The following is an 8,602-nucleotide window of genomic DNA, read 5'->3' on the forward strand; positions in this document are numbered from 1 at the left end:
GTCACAAGCAGTCTGGCAGCTGCCACTGAACTTTGTCGCTGCTAATGTCAGTTTTTTTTTAGTTTTGTTATGTTGTGGCTGAGGAAATTTGATCAAGATTGACGACAGCTAGAAAATTAAAACGTCGCCTCAGTTGTTTATAGCAAGAACGCAATCAAAGTGTTTGGAGTTTTTTCCCCAGAAAAGATTGCTCGCCACTTGATGTGGGCACCCTAGTGACATAACCCTCAGGGCTGCTAACCTCTGAAAAGAACTATCAGAAACAAGTTGAACTTGTTTTTCAGGCACATTTCATTGAAATATGATGAAAGAAAATGTTCAAATTAATCAGTAATCAACAGTAAGACCCTTAGTAACATCTTTCATATTTCTGTTCAAATTAATCAGTAATCAACAGTAAGACCCTCAGTAACATCTTTCATATTTCTGTTCAAATTAATCAGTAATCAACAGTAAGACCCTCAGTAACATCTTTCATATTTCTGTTCAAATTAATCAGTAATCAACAGTAAGACCCTCAGTAACATCTTTCATATTTCTGTTCAAATTAATCAGTAATCAACAGTTAGACCCTCAGTAACATCTTTCATATTTCTGTTCAAATTAATCAATAATCAACAGTAAGACCTTCAATAACATCTTTCATATTTCTGTTCAAATTAATCAGTAATGAACAGTAAGACCCTCAATAACATCTTTCATATTTCTGTTCAAATTAATCAGTAATCAACAGTAAGACCCTTAGTAACATCTTTCATATTTCTGTTCAAATTAATCAGTAATCAACAGTAAGACCCTCAGTAACATCTTTCATATTTCTGTTCAAATTAATCAGTAATCAACAGTAAGACCCTCAAAAACATCTTTCATATTTTGGTACGCATCAAACAAATCTAATCAGTAAGACCCTCAGAAAGAAAATGTTCAAATTAATCAGTAATCATCAGTAAGACTCTCCGTAACATCTTTCATATTTCTGTTCAAATTAATCAGTTATCAACAGTAAGACCCTCAGTAACATCTTTCATATTTTGGTACGCATCAAACAAATCTAATCGGTATTTCTTGACTATATTTCAAATCATTGTTTACCATAGTTATGTGGTTTTGGGTTCTCTGATGATGAAGTCAAAACTTCAAAACTGTCGGAAAATAAACTGTTCAATCACCATCTGTGCGTTTTGCTCATTAAATCAAATCAGTATTTCCGGAGAATGTTTGACAGGTCACAATTCAGTAAGTTCCGTATCCTGCAACCTTTTTTTGATATCGTCGACGAAAATTGAAAGCTATTTTTCATCCACACTTGACCGCGCATCGGTTTCAAGCACCGTCTATGACGTCATCATAGACTGTTTCGATTACCGTCAACGTCTCGAACGTTAAAAGGGCTGAAACGTTTTCGCGAAGTGGATCCGTCAAGAACCATGCGGCTTGACTTTCAGAGAATATGAAACGTCTGACGCTCATCGCCCGCGGGCGCAGTTTTAAATTCGGTGCCCAATTAGTCTATACTAATCATTTTTAAAACGATACCATAATTGGATAGATCTCTTTCCGTCCGGGGGCCAAGTTACCGAAGTCATTACTTGAATCAGAAAAGGGCAACGGGAAATCTCAAATTAGACATTAAAAAAAAATTTTGAGGCTTAAATACGAGATACAATAGTTGCAGACCCTTAAGGTTTTCAACCTCTGAGGAACAATGAGAACTATTTGTTACAGATACTGAGATGAAGTAAGATGAATTGAATTTTCCAAGTCAGTAACCACCGTATGGATACCTTGAATTTATAATGTGCTCGCGGGTCGAAATGGAAACCAATTCTTTCTGGGGTGACAAAAAAATAACAGAGTTGACAAGCACTTCAACGTGGTGACAATCAGTTCGAAGTTAGCGAAGCGATGTTTTATTTCCTGCAATCAACGTTGAGGCTAAGTTCTGATTCACGCACGCGCGCCAAAACTCAACATCGCAATCGTGTTTCTTTTTAAGTTGGTTGAAAAAACGGAATAAAACATGTTTTTGTCCTGTTGCACGTTAGCACACCTGGTGGATCCTCACTTGCCACAAGCGGAATCCTCTATTGCCGCAGTATTTAATGTCCTACTGTCTATTGCCACAGCAGGTGATGTTTGTATGTACAATAGCGACATCTGGAGGATCCTCACTTGCCACAAGTGGAATCTTCTTTTGCCGCAGTAGCTGATGTCCTACTGCACACTAGCGACACCTGGAGGATCCTCACTTGCCACAAGAGGAATCTTCTATTGCCACAGCAGGTGATGTTTGTATGTACACTAGCGACACCTGGTGGATCCTCACTTGCCACAAGTGGAATCTTCTATTGCCATTGTAATATTCGTTGAAACATAAGGTTTTTTAAAATTTTACGGCAATCTCAACCAATGAACTGTGTCGCTTGATTGAGATTATACTCTTTACCGGGGTAAGCGTAATTGACTGGTAATTTTTCGTGAAATTAAGTGAATTATTCACGCTGCTGCCGCTGCTGCTGCCGTGGAAACGAAGTTGCCAATTTACCGGGAGTTTCGTCAATTTATCGTCGCCGTTTGAGACGTCGCAAATTTCTAATTATCGTCGTCAAAATCGTGAAACGAAGAAATTAATTTTGTCGCCGAGGAAGAAAATAAGTGAAGCTGGAATGCGCCGGAAACATAGAGAACATCGTTTTTTACATTTCAGAAAAAAATTCTCGATTTCAAATTTTTTTTAAATTGTATATAGTGGGTTTTTATCTAATTATAAAGAACAATCGCATTTTCTCTGACATTTCCACAATTTCTAGCTTTTTTTAGTAACTTAGATTAGAATTTTCTAAATTTTTTTTAAATTGTATATAGTGGGTTTTCATCTTATTATAGAGAACAATCTCAACAAATCTCTCTGACTTTTCCACAATTTCTAGCTTTTTTTTAGTAACTTAGATTAGAATTTTTTAAATTTTTTTTTAATTGTACATAGTGGGTTTTCATCTTTTTATAGAGAACAATTTCAACAAATCTCTCTGACTTTTCCACAATTTCTAGCTTTTTTTTAGTAACTTGGATTAGAATTTTTTAAATTTTTTTTTAATTGTACATAGTGGGTTTTCATCTTATTATAGAGAACAATCTTAACAAATTTCTCGAAATTTTCCACAATTTATAGTTTTTTTGTAACTTGGATTAGAAATGTATATCGGCACTTAAAACAAAGGCAACTTCAGTAATTTGATGACTGATCATCAGAATGATGACTTGTAACAAGTTCAGAGTGAGAGAAACAAAAAGAATTTCCATCTCGAATCAACCGTATAATATTGATTAACAAACACCAAACGATGAAGAAGATGAGAGGCTGAGTTACCGTTGTGAAAAAAATCCCATCGCCCGTTACATCACAGAGCAGCAGTAATAAACCGAGGGTAAATCGCCCGATTTGCCCGTACGCCCGGTAGTTAATTACTAGTCAATTACGCCGATTAATTGCCAATCAACGCTACAAACGAGATTCTCAACGAGATTCTCGCGACGAGACGATGATGACTGGAGCGAATTATCTCGAATTGCGAATCGTCATTGACGGAAACCTTTTATCAGTGAGAGACTGATTCAACAATTACACCGGTAACCAACGCCGACGATACAACTTACTCTCATTCCCAGAGTAAAATAGACTAATTGAAATATCTGAGGGGGTCGAAATGCAGTGGTGCCCCCTATAATTGCAACCACCTCAATCGCCGATCACATGACTATATTTGTACTTTGATTTACGATTTCAAAATCAAACCTTCTGTTTCGCTCCCGGCAGGTGTGGTGGGATTGTCGAGGACAACACAAATAAATAACAGGGTCAATCACTATTTTAAGATAAAGAAATTTTTTCAAAAGTATTTGTCTAAATTCGGCAGAAAATGGGATGCCTTAGAATTCTTGTGTAAGGAGGAGCTCAAGGAAACATTTTCAGACTTACTATGGGGGTTGATAGAGGAGGTTTGGAGGAAAATGGTCGAGTCGGTTTGGGGCGCTTACGACCGTTTTCTGAAGCAGAGCTCCGCTATACTATGAGACGGATGCAGCTATTTGAGGAGGTTCGTTATTCCGCGATGCTACAAGCGTGTTCGTATATTCCCGATATCAGCTGAAGAGTTAAGCCACAAATTATCTATTCTATCAGCGATCAGCTGTCATAAACCGGTACACCGAGAGAACGGGGGTAGAGGTTTTATTAACGACAAGTTCGAATTTACGACACTATGCTGAATGTTACATCTATAAATAATGAATGTAAACAATGTATTCAGTTCTCAGGTGGACAGGAGTAAGAAGGTGTACGGAGGACAGGACGAGAGAGGTGTTTATTGCGAATTCCACCGCGCGCTTGTTACAAACAGCGGGTGATCGTAAATACACGCGGCAACCATCGAAGAAATTCGATTACCATCATCAACAGCAGCCCGCGTGGGACGTGCCCGGGTCCGTCGCTAACCGCGAGTCAACCGGTGCGTTCAATTTAACCAAACGGCACGTATTATTGCGGTCTATAAATTGGTTGCCGAGTTTCCCATCAAAACGCACACAAGTCCAGATGGTCGGTTGTTTTTATGTCTCTATATCAGCCATTCGGGGGTATGAACCAATAAAATTATGTTCAGTTTTTATCGTAAGACGTGATCTTCTTGAAAAATAATTACATAATTTCGCAGGAGGGATGGCACAGAGGAGGGGGAGGAGGAGGGAGTGCGCAACGTCCCAGAAATAGAGAAGACATAACAAAAATGTTTTTATGATCGTAACACATCATGAATACGCAGTAGTCTGGTACCAGCTGATCACGACGCTGTGTATGACTGTTCTAAACCGCAATCTACTGAATTAGAGTCGCGACAAACTCCGTCAGGCAAAAAAAAAAACAAAACCGCGATCGTCGTTATTAAACCTCTCTGAATCTGACATAAACAATTATAAAAACTTTACCGAGATTAGTTTTTTTTTTCTTCTGGCACAATAGCTAAAAAATCTCTACCATGACCTCCGAGTGGGGTGAGTGAACGCATGTAAATTGCTCCTGTTCACTGCAAGATGAACAGAAAACATATTGCTTCTCATAATGAAATAGACTTAATTCTTAAAAAAGATCTATTCAAGGTCCTGATGAAATAATTGTTTGGGTGACAAGGGTACCATCAACCCCCATAGTAAGTCTGAAAATGTTTCCTTGAGCTAGTGTAGTTTATTCAACTTTTCAAATATCCTAATAGTCATCTTCAGGAATGTATTCTTTAAACTGGTAGTTTATTCAACGTTTCGACTAAATCATAATAGTCGAAACGTTTGATAAACTGCACTAGCTCAAGGAATACAGTATTCCTGAAGATGACTATTAGGACATAGTCGAAACGTTGAATAAACTACACTAGCTCAAGGAATACAGTATTTCTGAAGATGACTATTGTTATATAGTCAAAACGTTGAATAAACTACGCTAGCTCAAGGAATACAGTATTCCTGAAGATGACTATTAGGACATAGTCGAAACGTTGAATAAACTACACTAGCTCAAGGAATACAGTATTCCTAAAGATGACTATTGGTATATAGTCAAAACAATGAATAAACTACACTAGCTCAAGGAAACATTTCAGATTCGTTTGATCCTCGTGCAAGGATTTTATATCATTTTTTACAACACAGACTCAGGGTGTTTCATCAATGGTTTTACCATTATAACGAATTAATTACCAGTTCCAGCTCCAGGAAAACATTCAGACCCTTTTTATTGTAATTGTTGGATTTGGAATAATCTTTTTACAACACCAGACTCCGAGCGTTTCTACAGGATCAACGGCGCCAAAATTGATTTCACTGATCCAGATATAAAAACATTGGGATGTAAAGAACAAAATTGATTAAACATTATGTAAGTTGAATGCGCGTCCTTCTGCCGAACCCACAAGGCCATTAAATCGAAAAGCTCAGAATAAATCTTAATCGATACCAGACAGCGCAACAAAAGGACTATTAATAAAAATAACCTTGACAACGACGACGAACGCAGCTGGAAAAAAATCATGTCATCGGAGTTGGTTACAAGATTTTCCTTTTTGAGTTGGCGATACCAGACAAACGGTCCGGGAAACGGGGTAACATGAAAATGTGGACACTGGCCTGTTCGACACACGAGTTAGCAATAATCGATGGATGGTGTGACCACAAAAATTGGGGAAAGTCTTGATGTGAAAAAATAGATGTTTGAAGTTCGAAGAAAAGATTGTCTGTTGAGACAAATCAAATGAAAGAAGTGGACAGAAAACATTGGGAAAAAATGTTCTTGAAAATAAGAACAAAACCGACTATTTACAAAGTTAAAAGTCTAAAAGCAAAGATTACAGGTCGAAATAAAAGAATACAATACAAAGAGTTTTTTCTATCTGAAAAACATCAGTGGGACAAATAAATTCGGGTTTTGTACAACCAATCAACTAAGATACACTGACGAAAATATTGTTTAAAAATGTTCTTAAAAATAAGAATGAAACCCACAATTTTCAAAGTTAAAAGTTTAAAAGCATAAATTAATGGTCAAAATATAAAAGTTGCTGAAAAGTTGGAAGGATGATTACAACAAATTTTACTCTAGTCCCACTGGTTAACTGTAAACAAATTTTGAGTAACTGCAGCCCCTGAAGGTTTCGTTTTGATATGGCAAGTTTGAACTAATGTAGCAACAGCAGTAGTAGCACAATACACACATATAATACCCCAGAGTACTGCAGAAGGCTTCTAAAAGTAAACTAGGTCATTGCAGTTACTAACACAGTGAACTGAAACTCAATATGGGTCACGAGATGCACACATTAAATACTCGAGGAGAATGCACCACACGGCCCTAGAGTCAGTCCCTGGCGGATGTTCAATTTTATTCTCATTGTTCAACCTCTTATTTATAAGCGGGTTTTCAACAATTCTTCAATACAAAAAAAAGGTGAGTGTAGTTTGTGTTTAATTGCTGCCTAATGTCATTGAAACTGTTATGTTGATGACTGGTCCAACAGCATGGAAAAAATCCACATTCATACCCGCCATCCCAATTATACCCTTTGGATATAGACGCCTCCAGTTCCCAATAACTCAGCGCCAGTCCTTTCTGGTCCTGATAAGACTTTTATCAGGTATATATGTACTACCATAACTGACTGAGCTAGGCCACCTGATGTTCTCTCAAGTCAAGTGGAAATAGACATGATTAGTACTATATCGGATAACTATACTATTTGACGCACCAGCTTTCGCTACTAACAATCATAGAGTAACTTAAGCAGGTTAATGAGTCACTCGTTCACCAGATAAATGGTATTTATGGATCGTATTTATTCCACACTGAGTTTAACACGCGGCTGCTCAGCTACGAACCGAGTTATCTATCGTAGAAATACCCTCATTTCTCAACCGTCTCTGTGGCGCAATCGGTCAGCGCGTTCGGCTGTTAACCGAAAGGTTGGTGGTTCAAGCCCACCCAGGGACGTGATTATTTTTTAAATTTTTTTTTTATTTCGATTAATTGGAACTTTTTTGGTTAAACATGACAGAGTATGTATCAAATTTTACCAGGGAATCTCAACGGGGTCCTGGATCTGGATTGTCGAATGAGAATCCAACAGAGATAATTTTGGAAAGACAACAGAAATACTATGTATGACTTCCTTGAAATAGAGAACAAACCCAACACTGCGACATGTAAACTAGATTTAACTATCAAAGAATTAAGTAAAATATCAACGAACATTAAACTATCTACGTACAAAATTACATTATTTATTGATCGCAAAATTCAGAGGACGCAACTTTTCACATTTTCTCTAGATATCATTGTCAGGAGTGAAGCACTAAAAACAAGGGGTATAAAAACTAATGATAACTATGGATAAATATAATCGTGATAAATTTAGCAATAAGATTAAAAAATAGACAAAGCAAATAGTAAGAATAAAAGATATACAAATTTGCAGTATTATTTTAGTATTTATTAATTCTTTAAAAAATTTTAAAAAGGCACCGCCCGGATTTGAACCGGGGATCTCCTGTTTACTAGACAGGCGCTTTAACCGCTAAGCCACGGCGCCGCTCGCTTCTATAACAGTCTAGTGACCAGAAAGTCCTTTAGCAAGAATAGAACGGTCACAATTTTTATCAAGTTCCTTCAAGAACCTTCAACCTTGAGGACCATGTGACTAGAACAATACTGACAGTTGGGATTTCGGTGATGATCAGTAACCGGGCAACTGGGAATTGTCCCGATAACGACGAGACGAACGCCAGAACAAGGAATACGTCACGTTTTTATCCAACATGTCAGAAACCAAGTAACGCACACGTATAAATAGGGATTTTGGGATTTCGAGATTTTCGGATCGACTCAAGACGATCCGAAGACACTTCAATTATAGAATAGATAGATGAATATATATGGGAATCAATGAAGGGACAGAGCGTTAAAATCGCAACGTTTGACATTTCCGATATTATTGCTCGATCGCGATCTGTTAATTCTGCCCGACTCAAGAAGTTTATCTCCACACAATCTAACGACCTCCAT

At 37.4% G+C, this 8,602-nt stretch overlaps 2 non-coding genes across 2 annotated transcripts; one reads left to right on the forward strand and one right to left on the reverse strand.

The window, feature by feature from the left end:
- Window positions 1-7,457: 7,457 nt before the first annotated feature.
- Window positions 7,458-7,531, forward strand: Trnan-guu (transfer RNA asparagine (anticodon GUU)). The gene has a single exon. It is a non-coding gene; the product is annotated as a tRNA-Asn (tRNA).
- Window positions 7,532-8,056: 525 nt separating this feature from the next.
- Window positions 8,057-8,129, reverse strand: Trnat-agu (transfer RNA threonine (anticodon AGU)). The gene has a single exon. It is a non-coding gene; the product is annotated as a tRNA-Thr (tRNA).
- Window positions 8,130-8,602: the final 473 nt, after the last annotated feature.

The sequence above is a fragment of the Tubulanus polymorphus genome, chromosome 12, assembly GCF_964204645.1.
Source record: "Tubulanus polymorphus chromosome 12, tnTubPoly1.2, whole genome shotgun sequence".
In the NCBI taxonomy this organism is placed as follows: domain Eukaryota; kingdom Metazoa; phylum Nemertea; class Palaeonemertea; order Tubulaniformes; family Tubulanidae; genus Tubulanus; species Tubulanus polymorphus.